At 39.7% G+C, this 13,076-nt stretch overlaps 1 non-coding gene across 1 annotated transcript; it reads right to left on the reverse strand.

Annotated features, from left to right (window-relative positions):
* Positions 1 to 7,303: 7,303 nt before the first annotated feature.
* LOC112739159 (small nucleolar RNA R71) lies at positions 7,304 to 7,411 on the reverse strand. The gene has a single exon (XR_003170097.1). It is a non-coding gene; the product is annotated as a small nucleolar RNA R71 (small nucleolar RNA).
* Between the last annotated feature and the right edge of the window lie 5,665 nt (positions 7,412 to 13,076).

Below are 13,076 nucleotides of genomic sequence, written 5' to 3' on the forward strand. Positions count from 1 at the left end.
ACATGTCCTTTTGGGACTTATGCTTATAAGAGAATGCCCTTTGGCTTATGCAATGCACCAGCTACTTTCCAAAGGTGCATGATGAGTCTTTTCTCTAATCTTACTGAGGACTGTATGGAAGTTTTTATGGACGATTTTAGCGTTTATGGTGATTCTTTCACCCTTTGCTTAGAGGGATTATCTAGAGTATTAGATAGATGTATTAATACAAACCTTGTATTGAATTTCGAAAAATGCCACTGTATGGTAAAACAAGGGATTGTATTAGGACATGTGGTATCTAATAATGGCATTTCTGTAGACCCAGCAAAGGTGAATGTTATTTCTAGTTTACCTTACCCCTCTTCTGTGAGGGAAGTCCGTTCGTTCCTTGGCCATGCAGGTTTCTACAGGAGATTTATTAAGGACTTTAGTAAGGTGGCACTTCCCTTATCCAGATTACTGCAGAAGGACATTGAGTTCGAGTTCAGTGAAGATTACAAACAAGTATTTGATAAGCTGAAGACTGCTCTAACTCAATCCCCAATTGTGAGAGGACCCGACTGGAGCCAGCCGTTTGAAATCATGTGCGATGCTTCCAACCATGCAGTAGGAGCAGCGCTGGCTCAGCGTGAAGGTAAGGATCCTTTTGTTATTGCCTATGCGTCTAAGACTTTAGACACCGCCCAGTCCAATTATACTACTACTGAGAAAGAACTTCTTGCTATTGTTTTTGCTCTGGATAAATTCCGGGCCTATTTACTTGGTACCAAAGTAGTAGTGTATTCAGACCACGCAGCTCTAAAGTATCTATTAGCTAAAAAGGAGTCCAAACCAAGGCTTATACGTTGGATACTGCTGCTACAAGAATTTAATTTAGAAATAAAGGATAGGAGTGGTAATCAGAATTTAGTAGCAGACCACTTGAGTCGCCTTGAACATATTAAGGATGAATCTACTCCTATAGATGATAATTTTCCTTTTGATAACCTACAAGCAGTATCTGAGGTAGTCCCTTGGTATGCACCTGTTGCTAATTATTTAGTTAGCCGCACATTTCCTCCACATTTTTCTAAACATCAAAGAGACAAGCTGAAAAGTGAGTCTAAATATTATATATGGGATGACCCATATTGATGGAGATGTGGCACTGACCAGATAATTAGACGTTGTGTGCCTCAATCAGAATTCCAGTCCATTTTAGAGGCCTGTCACTCATCTGAGAGTGGAGGACATTTTGGCCCTCAACGAACAGCTAGAAAGATCTTAGACTGTGGATTCTGGTGGCCTACTCTTTTTAGAGACACTGCTGAGTTTTGCAAATCTCGTATCCCATGCCAGAAATTTGGTAATATATCCAGGAGGGATAAGATGCCTCAACACTATATGCTTTTCTGTGAAATTTTTGATGTATGGGGCATTGACTTCATGGGTCCATTTCCAAATTCTAGTAGATATTTTTATATATTGTTAGCTGTGGATTATGTTTCCAAATGGGTGGAAGCAATTCCTACCCGCACTGACGATGCTAACACTGTTGTTTCCTTTGTGAGAAACCACATTATATGCCGTTTTGGATCACCACGAGCGATCGTGAGCGATCAAGGCACCCATTTTTGTAACAGGAGGCTAACAGGATTGATGAAGAAACATGGGATAATCTATAAAGTTGCAACAGCTTACCATCCCCAAACTAATGGGCAAGCCGAGGTGTCGAACAGAGAAATTAAGCGTATCTTGCAAAAGATAGTGAAGCCTCATAGAAAAGACTGGAGCACCAGGCTACAAGATGCACTGTGGGCATATAGAACAGCATACAAGACACCCATTGGGATGAGTCCCTTTTGCTTAGTTTATGGAAAAGCTTGCCATCTCCCAGTTGAAATCAAACACAGAGCCTTCTGGGCAGTTAAAGAGTGCAACATGGAAATTGAGAAGGCCGGAGCTGAAAGGAAGTTGCAACTGCAGGAACTGGAGAACCTTCGCCTAGAAGCTTATGAGAATTCCAGAATTTGCAAGGAAAGGATGAAAGTTGTGCATGATCAAAACATCAAGAAGAAAGAATTTCAACCTGGAGATTTCGTCCTCCTTTACAAATCTCGACTAAGGCTAATGCCCGGTAAGTTAAGATCAATATGGGAAGGTCCATACAGAGTAGAGAAGGCTGAACCGTACGGAGTTTATCACCTACGCCATCCTTCAAGCTCTGAACTTATTAAGGTTAATGGACACCGCCTGAAGCTGTACCATAATGAAAAGGTGCAGAAAAGCAAGGAGCTTGAGATCCTCCACTTGGAAGATCCCCACATAGCAGCTAATTGAGCTAGTGGAGCGTCCAACTTACGGACGTTAAAGCAAAGTGCTTGGTGGGAGACAACCCACCGCGGCATGATCGTTCTTTTCTTCACTTTTAGTTTTTTTTTCTTCTTCAATAACTCTTCTCTTTATTAATACTTTCATGCTTTTACACCTAAAAAAAAAAAAAATTTCGCCGCGCGACGCGATCGCACCAGCGATGCGTCTGCGTGGCAGGGGGAGTAAAGAAAAATACAAATGAGCAGAAAGTTACGCAGGAGCAGCGCTGGAGTCGTGCCAATGGCACAAATTACCACATGCGACCGCGTCGCATGGAAATCATGGCCTCCCACACGACCGCGTGTCCCACACGGCCGCGTGCCCTGAGTTTTCGACGTAAAAGGGTGCACAGTCACATTCTGTGCGAGAGTGATGCTGGATTGGTGCTGGAAGCACAATCTTTGTCACGCGACCGCGTCGCTGACGCGGCCGCGTCACCCATTTTATAACGCACACTCATGTGATCGCGTGACCCATGCGATTGCGTCACCCAATTTTGGCAATTAAAATGAATCAAACAGAGAGTTGTGCTGGAGCGAGGCTGCACTCGCGCCAGCAGCGCAATATAGGTCACGCGACCGCGTGACTGACGCGGTCGCGTCACCTTACCTGGAGCGCAATCACGCGAACGCGTGCCTTCCGCGGCCGCGTCGCATGCGCCGCACAGCTCAACCTCAGTTGCCAAATTATCTTATCTTTCTTTCCTCCAAATCCTAATTTTTCTTTTCCCTCCTTCTTTCTTCTTTCTCCCTTCCCCTTTCTATCTCACCTTTCATTCTCTATCTTTCTCACCCCCATTAACAAGGTTTTTCTTTTCTTCTTTCTCACTTTTCTACTATTCTTCTTATTTTCATATGTTATCTTCTTATATTTTCTTCATTGTTCTTATTTTCTTTTCTTTTCTTTTTGTTGAGCGGATAATTTATACGCTTTTTGGCATTATTTTTAGTATGTTTTTAGTAGAATCTAGTTACTTTTAGGGATGTTTTCATTAGTTTTTATGTTAAATTCACATTTCTAGACTTTACTATGAGTTTGTGTGTTTTTCTGTGATTTCAGGTATTTTCTGGTTGAAATTGAGGGACTTGAGCAAAAATCAGATTCAGAGGTTGAAGAAGGACTGCTGATGCTGTTGGATTCTGACCTCCCTGCACTCAAAATAGATTTTCTGGAGCTACAGAACTTAAAATGGCGCGCTTCCAATTTCGTTGGAAAGTAGACATCCAGGGCTTTCCAGAAATATATAATAGTTCATACTTTGCCCATGTTTAGATGACGCAAACTGGCGTTCAACGCCAGTTCTCTGCCCAATTCTGGCGTCCAGCGCCAGAAACAAGTTGCAAAGTGGAGTTCAACGCCCAAAATGGCACAAAAGCTGGCGTTCAACTCCAAGAATGACCTCTCCACGTGTAGACTTCAAGCTCAGCCCAAGCAACACTAAGTGGGCCCCGGAAGTGGATTTATGCATCAATTACTTACTTCTGTAAACCCTAGTAGCTAGTTCATTATAAATAGGACTTCTTACTATTGTATTTGACATCTTCGGATCATCTTTGAATCCGGGATTGTATCTTTGGATCATCTTTGGATTATATTTTGATCTATTGATCACGTTTGGGGGCTGGCCATTTGGCCATGCCTGGACCTTTCACTTATGTATTTTTAACGGTAGAGTTTCTACACTCCATAGATTAAGGTGTGGAGCTCTGCTGTTCCTCAAAGATTAATGCAAAGTACTAATGTTTTTCTATTCAATTCAACTTATTCCACTTCTAAGATATTCATTAGCACTTCAACATGAATGTGATGAACGTGACAATCATCATCATTCCCCATGAACGCATGCCTGACAACCACTTCCGTTCTACCTTTGATTGAATGATTATCTCTTGGATCTCTTAATCAGAAGTTTCGTGGTGTAAGCTAGATTGATGGCGGCATTCATGAGAATCCGGAAAGTCTAAACCTTGTCTGTGGTATTCCGAGTAGGATTCTGGGATTGAATGACTGTGACGAGCTTCAAACTCGCGATTGCTGGGCGTAGTGACAGATGCAAAAGGAGGGTGAATCCTATTCCAGCATGATCGAAAACCTCAGATGATTAGCCGTGCTGTGACAGAGCATTTGGACCATTTTCACAAGAGGAGGGGATGTAACCATTGACAACGGTGATGCCCTTGCATAAAGCCAGCCATGGAAAGGAGTAAGACTGATTGGATGAAGACAGCGGGAAAGCAGAGATTCAGAGGAACGAAAGCATCTCTATGCGCTTATCTGAAATTCTCACCAATGAATTACATAAGTGTTTCTATCCTTATTTTCTGTTTAATTAGTATTATTTTCGAAAACTCCACAATCAATTATTATCCACCTGACTGAGATTTACAAGGTGACCATAGCTTGCTTCATGCCAACAATCTCCGTGGGATCGACCCTTACTCATGTAAGGTTTATTACTTGGACGACCCAGTGCACTTGCTGGTTAGTTGTATCGAAGTTGTGACAAATTATGAATTGAGATTAGAGCACCAAGTTTTTGGAGCCATTACCAGAGATCACAATTTTGTGCACCAAGTTTTTGGCGCCGTTGTCGGGGATTGTTCGAGTTTGGACAACTGACGGTTCATCTTGTTGCTCAGATTGGGTAACTTTCTTTTCGTTTTCTTTTCAAAAAGTTTTCAAAAATTTTTCAAAAATCTTTCAAAAATTTCTCCTTTGTTTTCGAAAAAAAAATTTTAAATAAAAATGTTTTCAAAAATATATTTTTCTTCAGAATTTTTAAGAATGACTTCTAGTGTTTCATGAAGCATGTTGAAGCCTGGCTGGCTGTAAAGCCATGTCTAATTCTTCTGGGTAGGGAATGTCAGGCATGTCATGTCTGAGTTACATACTAAAGCTTGGCTGGCTATTAAGCCATGCCTGACCCTTTGATTGGAGCTTTAGTTTAAAGAGCATAAGATTCCTAGAATTCATATTAAAAGTTTTGGAATCCTTATTTTTCTTTTTCAAAATGATTTTCGAAAAAATTAAAAGAAAATACAAAAAAATCATAAAATCATAAAAATCAAATCAAAAAAAATATTTTGTATTTCTTCTTTGAGTCTTGAGTCAAATTTTTAAGTTTGGTGTCAATTGCATGCTCATCCTACATTTTTCGAAAAATTCATGCATTCATAGTGTTCTTCATGATCTTCAAGTTGTTCTTGGTAAGTCTTCTTGTTTGATCTTGATGTTTTCATGTTTTGTGTCTTTTCTTGTTTTTCATATGCATTCTTGCATTCATAGTGTCTATACATGAAAAATTTTTAAGTTTGGTGTCTTGCATGTTTTCTTTGCATTAAAAATTTTTCAAAAATAAGTTCTTGATGTTCATCTTGACATTCAAAGTGTTCTTGGTGTTCATCTTGACATTCATAGCATTCTTGCATTAATTCATTGTTTTGATCCAAAATTTTCATGCATTGAGTCTTTTTCATGTTTTTCCCTCTCATCATTAAAAAATTCAAAAATAAAAAAAATATCTTTCCTTCTTTTCTCTCAAAAATTCGAAAATTTGAGTTGACTTTTTCAAAACTTTTTCAAAATCTAGTTGTTTTTATGAGTCAAATCAAATTTTCAATTTAAAAATCTTATCTTTTTCAAAATCTTTTTCAAAAATCAAATCTTTTTCAATTTTCTTATCTATTTTCGAAAATTCCAAAAATATTTTTCAAAAATCTTTTTCTTAATTTTACATCATATTTTCGAAAATATCTTCAACAATTAATGTTTTGATTCAAAAATTTCAAGTTTGTTACTTACTTGTTAAGAAAGATTCAAACTTTAAGTTCTAGAGTCATATTTTGTGATTTCTTGTGAATCAAGTCATTAATTGTGATTTTAAAAATCAAATCTTTTTCAAAACTACTTTCAATCATATCTTTTCAAATATATCTTTCTATCTTATCTTTTTCAAAATCATATCTTTTTCAAAAATTTGATTTTAAAATATCTTTTCTAACTTCTTATCTTCTTATCTTTTCAAAATTGATTTTCAAAATTTGTTTCAACTAACTTTTTGTTTGTTTCTTATCTTTTTCAAAACTACCTAACTAACTCCCTCTCTCTCTAATTTTCGAAAATATCTTCCCTCTTTTTCAAAATTTCTTTTTTATTGACTAATTATTTTAATTTTTGATTTTAATTTTCGAAAAATCACTAACTCTTTTTCAAAAATAATTTTCGAAAATCCTTCTCCCTCATCTCCTTCTAATTATTTATTCATCTACTAACACTTCTCTTCATCTCACATCACTGCTCCTATCCTTACCCTTGTGTTTGGATTCTTCATTTTTCTTCATCCCTATTCCTTTTCTTCTTCTACTAACAATAAGGAACCTCTTTACTGTGACATAGAGGATTCCTCTTCTTTTCTTGTTCTCTTCTCTTTCTTATGAGCAGGAACAAGGAAAAAGGCATTCTTGTTGAAGCTGATCCAGAACCTGAAAGGACTCTGAAGAGAAAACTAAGAGAAGCTAAATTACAACAATCCAGAGACAACCTTATTGAAAATTTCGAACAAGTAAAGGAGATGGCAGCCGAACCCAACAACAATAATGCAAGGAGAATGTTTGGTGACTTTACTGCACCTAATTCCAATTTACATGGAAGAAGCATCTCCATTCCTGCCATTGGAGCAAACAACTTTGAACTGAAACCTCAATTAGTTTCTCTGATGCAGCAGAACTGCAAGTTTCATGGACTTCCATCTGAAGATCCTTTTCAGTTCTTAACTAAATTCTTGCAGATATATGATACTGTTAAGACTAATGGAGTAGATCCTGAAGTCTACAGGCTCATGCTTTTCCCTTTTGCTGTAAGAGACAGAGCTAGAGTGTGGTTGGACTCTCAACCCAAATACAGCCTGAACTCTTGGGATAAGCTGGTCACGGCTTTCTTAGCCAAGTTCTTTCCTCCTCAAAAGCTGAGCAAGCTAAGAGTGGATGTTTAAACCTTTAGACAGAAAGAAGGTGAATCCCTCTATGAAGCTTGAGAAAGATACAAGCAGCTGACCAAAAAGTGTCCTTCTGACATGCTTTCAGAATGGACCATCCTGGATATATTCTATGATGGTTCATCTGAGCTATCAAAGATGTCATTGGATACTTTTGCAGGTGGATCCATTCACCTAAAGAAAACGCCTGCAGAAGCTCAAGAACTCATTGACATGGTTGCTAATAACCAGTTCATGTACACTTCTGAGAGGAATCCTGTGAATAATGGGACGCCTATGAAGAAGGGAGTTCTTGAAATTGATACTCTGAATGCCATATTGGCTCAGAATAAAATATTGACTCAGCAAGTCAATATGATTTCTCAGAGTCTGAATGGAATGCAAGCTGCATCCAACAGTACTCAAGAGGCATCTTCTGAAGAAGAAGCTTATGATCCTGAGAACCCTGCAATAGCAGAGGTGAATTACTTAGGTGAACCTTATGGAAACACCTATAATCCATCATGGAGAAATCATTCAAATCTCTCATGGAAGGATCAACAAAAGCCTCAACAAGGCTTTAATAATGGTGGAAGATACAGGTTTAGCAATAGCAAGCCTTTTTCATCATCCACTCAGCAACAGACAGAGAACCCTGAACAAAATACCTCTAATTTAGCAAACTTAGTCTCTGATCTATCTAAGGCCACTGTGAGCTTCATGAATGAAACAAGGTCATCCATTAGAAATTTGGAGGCACAAGTGGGCCAGCTGAGTAAAAGGATCACTGAAATCCCTCCTAGTACTCTCCCAAGCAATACAGAAGAAAATCCAAAAAGAGAGTGCAAGGCCATTGAATTAATTACCATGGCCGAACCTGTAAGAGAAGAGGAGGACGTGAATCCCAAGGAGGAAGACCTCCTGGGACGTCCAGTGATCAATAAGGAGCTTCCCTCTGAGGAACCAAAGGAATCAGAGACTCATCTAGAGACCATAGAGATTCCATTGAACCTCCTTATGCCATTCATGAGCTCTGATGAGTATTCCTCTTCTGAAGAGAATGAGGATGTCACTGAGGAGCAAGTCACCAAGTACCTTGGTGCAATCATGAAGCTGAATGCCAAATTATTTGGCATTGAAACTTGGGAAGATGAACCTCCCTTGTTCACCAATGAACTAAGTGATCTGGATCAACTGACATTGCCTCAGAAGAAACAGGATCCTGGAAAGTTCTTAATACCTTGTACCATAGGCACCATGATCTTTAAGGCTCTGTGTGACCTTGGTTCAGGGATAAACCTCATGCCCCTCTCTGTAATAGAGAAATTGGGAATCTATGGGGTGGAAGCCACTAAAATCTCATTAGAGATGGCAGACAATTCAAGAAAACAGGCTTATGGACAAGTATAGGACGTGTTAGTAAAGGTTGAAGGCCTTTACATCCCTACTGATTTCATAGTCCTAGATACTGGGAAGGATGAGGATGAATCCATCATCCTAGGAAGACCTTTCCTAGCCACAGCAAGAGCTGTGATTGATGTGGACAGAGGAAAATTGATCCTTCAAATAAATGAGGACAACCTTGTGTTTACAACTCAAGGATCTCTCTACATCCATGGAGAGGAAGCATAAAAATCTTCTCTCAAAGCAGAGTCAAACAAAGCCCCCACAATCAACTCTAAGTTTGGTGTTGGGAGGCCACAACCAAACTCTAAGTTTGGTGTCAAACCCCCATATCCAAACTCTAAGTTTGGTGTTGGGAGGTCTCAACAAAGCTCTGCACATCTGTGAGGCTCCATGAGAGCCCACTGTCAAGCTATTGACATTAAAGAAGCGCTTGTTGGGAGGCAACCCAATGTTTATTTATTTACTTTTCTTGTTCTTTCATGTTTTATTAGGTTCATGATCATGTGGAGTAACAAAATAAATATAAAAATTGAAAACAGAATCAAAAACAGCAGAAGAAAAATCACACCCTGGAGGAAGACCTTACTGGCGTTTAAACGCCAGTAAGAAGCATGTTTTGGGCGTTCAACGCCAGAACAGAGCATGGTTCTGGCGCTGAACGCCAGAAATGGGCAGCATCTGGGCGTTTGAACGCCAGAAATGCACCCTGGAGAAGAGCTGGCGCTGAACGCCCAAAACAAGCATGGTTCTGGCGTTCAACGCCAGAAATGGGCAACAAATGGGCGTTCAACGCCCAGAACAAGCACCAATCTGGCGCTAAACGCCTAGAGTTGTGTGCAAGGGCATTTTGCATGCCTAATTGGGTGCAAGGTTGTAAATCCTTGAACACCTCAGGATCTGGGGACCCCACAGGATCCCCACCTACCTCCACTTACTTCTTCTCACCCTTCTTTCACATAATCCCATAAACACTCTTCCCCAAAACCCTTCACCAATCACCTCAATCTCTCTTCCCCATTACCTCTTCACCACTCACATCCATCCACTCTTCCCCATAAACCTACCTCATAAACTCCACCTACCTTCAAAATTCAAAATCAATTTCCCACCCAAACCCACCCTAAATGGCCGAACTTACCCCCTACCTTCCCTATATATAACCCTCCTTTCTTCCTCATTTTCTCACAACACAACCCTCCTTTCTCTTCTTTGCTGAAACACACCTCCCCCCTCCTCTCCATATTTTCTTCTTCTTCTTCATCTATTCTTTCTTCTCTTGCTCGAGGGCGAGCAAAATTCTAAGTTTGGTGTGGTAAAAGCATAAGCTTTTTGTTTTTCCATTACCATTGATGGCACCTAAGACCGGAGAATCCTCTAGAAAAGGGAAGGGGAAGACAAAAGCTTCCACCTCCGAGTCATGGGAGATGGAAAGATTCATCTCCAAAGCTCATCAAGACCACTTCGATGATGTTGTGGCCAAGAAAAAGGTGATCCCCGAGGTCCCTTTCAAACTCAAGAGAAATGAGTATCCGGAAATCCGACATGAAATCCAAAGAAGAGGTTGAGAAGTTCTAACAAACCCCATCCAACAAGTCGGCATCCTAATGGTTCAAGAGTTCTATGCCAATGCATGGATCACTAGGAACCATGATCAAAGTAAGAACCCGAATCCAAAGAATTATGTTACAATGGTTCGGGGGAAATACTTAGATTTTAGCCCGGAGAATGTGAGGTTGGCGTTTAACTTGCCTATGATGTAAGGAGATGAGCGCCCCTACACTAGAAGGGTCAACTTTAATCAAAGGTTGGACCAAGTCCTCATGGACATATGTGTGGAAGGAGCTCAATGGAAGATTGACTCCAAAGGCAAGCTGGTTCAACTAAGAAGACTGGACCTCAAGCCTGTGGCTAGAGGATGGTTGGAGTTCATCCAACGCTCCATCATCCCCACTAGCAACCAATCTGAAGTTACTGTGGATCGGCCATCATGATCCATAGCATCATGATTGGAGAGGAAGTAGAAGTTCATGAAGTCATCTCCCTTGAACTCTACAAAATAGCCAAAAAGCCCTCCCCTGGGGCAAGGCTAGCTTTTCCTCATCTTATCTGCCATCTATGTTACTCAGCTGGAGCTTCCATAGAAGGAGACATTCACATTGAGGAAGAGAAGCCCATCACTAAGAAAAAGATGGAGCAAGCAAGAGAGCCCATTCATGGAGCTCAAGAGGCGCAGGAAGCTCACCACCATGAGATCCCGGAGATGCCTCAAATGCATTTTCCTCCACTAAACTATTGGGAGCAAATCAACACCTCCCTAGGAGAATTAAGTTCCAACATGGGACAACTAAGGGTGGAACATCAAGAGCACTCCATCATCCTTCATGAAATAAGAGAAGATCAAAAAGCAATGAGGGAGGAGCAACAAAAACAAGGAAGAGACATAGAAGAGCTCAAGGACATCATTGGTTCCTCAAGAAGGAAATGCCACCATCACTAAGGTGGACTCATTCCTTGTTCTTACACTCTCTGTTTTTCGTTTTCTATGTTAAGTGCTTATCTATGTTTGTGTCTTCATTACATGATCATCAGTATTTAGTAACTTTGTCTTAAAGTTATGAATGTCCTATAAATCCATCACCTCTCTTAAATAAAAACTGTTTTAATTCAAAAGAACAAGAAGTACATGAGTTTCAAATTTATCCTTGAACTTAGTTTAATTATATTGATGTGGTGACAATGCTTCTTGTTTTCTGAATGAATGCTTGAACAGTGCATATGTCTTTTGAAGTTGTTGTTTAAGAATGTTAAATATGTTGGCTCTTGAAAGAATGATGACAAGGAGATATGTTATTTGATAATCTGAAAAATAAAAAAAAATGATTCTTGAAGCAAGAAAAAGCAGCAAAGAACAAAGCTTGCAGAAAAAAAAAATAGGCGAAAAAAAATAGAAAGAAAAAGAAAAAGCAAGTAGAAAAAGCCAAAAGCTCTTAAAACCAAGAGGCAAGAGCAAAAAAGCCAATAACCCTTAAAACCAAAAGGCAAGGGCAAATAAAAAGGATCCCAAGGCTTTGAGCATCAGTGGATAGGAGGGCCTAAAGAAATAAAATCCTGGTCTAAGCGGCTAAACCAAGCTGTCCCTAACCATGTGCTTGTGGCGTGAAGGTGTCAAGTGAAAACTTGAGACTGAGCGGTTAAAGTCAAGGTCCAAAGCAAAAGAAGAGTGTGCTTAAGAACCCTGGACACCTCTAATTGGGGACTTTAGCAAAGCTGAGTCACAATCTGAAAAGGTTCACCCAATTATGTGTATGTGGCATTTATGTATCCGGTGGTAATACTGGAAAACAAAGTGCTTAGGGCCACGGCCAAGACTCATAAAATAGCTGTGTTCAAGAATCATAATACTGAACTAGGAGAATCAATAACACTATCTGAACTCTGAGTTCCTATAGATGCCAATCATTCTGAACCTCAATGGATAAAGTGAGATGCCAAAACTATTCAAGAGGCAAAAAGCTACAAGTCCCGCTCATCTGATTGAAGCTATGTTTCATTGATAGTTTGGAATTTATAGTATATTCTCTTCTTTTTATCCTATTTGATTTTCAGTTGCTTGGGGACAAGCAACAATTTAAGTTTGGTGTTGTGATGAGCGGATAATTTATACTCTTTTTGGCATTGTTTTTAGTATGTTTTTAGTAGAATCTAGTTACTTTTAGGGATGTTTTCATTAGTTTTTATGTTAAATTCACATTTCTGGACTTTACTATGAGTTTGTGTGTTTTTCTGTGATTTCCGGTATTTTCTGGCTGAAATTGAGGGACTTGAGCAAAAATCAGATTCAGAGGTTGAAGAAGGATTGCTGATGCTGTTGGATTCTGACCTCTCTGCACTCAAAATGGATTTTTTGGAGCTACAGAACTCAAAATGGCGCGCTTCCAATTGCGTTGTAAAGTAAACATCCAGGGCTTTCCAGAAATATATAATAGTTCATACTTTGCCCAAGTTTAGACGACGCAAACTGGCGTTCAACGCCAGTTCTCTGCCCAATTCTGGCGTCCAACGCCAGAAACAAGTTGCAAAGTGGAGTTCAACGCCCAAAATGGCACAAAAGCTGGCGTTCAACTCCAAGAATGACCTCTCCACGTGTAGACTTCAAGCTCAGCCCAAGCACACACCAAGTGGGCCCCAGAAGTGGATTTATGCATCAATTACTTACTTCTGTAAACCCTAGTAGCTAGTTCATTATAAATAGGACTTCTTACTATTGTATTAGACATCTTCGGATCATCTTTGAATCCGGGATTGTATCTTTGGATCATCTTTGGATTATATTTTGATCTATTGAGCATGTTTGGGGGCTGGC

This window comes from Arachis hypogaea, chromosome 13 (genome assembly GCF_003086295.3).
Source record: "Arachis hypogaea cultivar Tifrunner chromosome 13, arahy.Tifrunner.gnm2.J5K5, whole genome shotgun sequence".
In the NCBI taxonomy this organism is placed as follows: domain Eukaryota; kingdom Viridiplantae; phylum Streptophyta; class Magnoliopsida; order Fabales; family Fabaceae; genus Arachis; species Arachis hypogaea.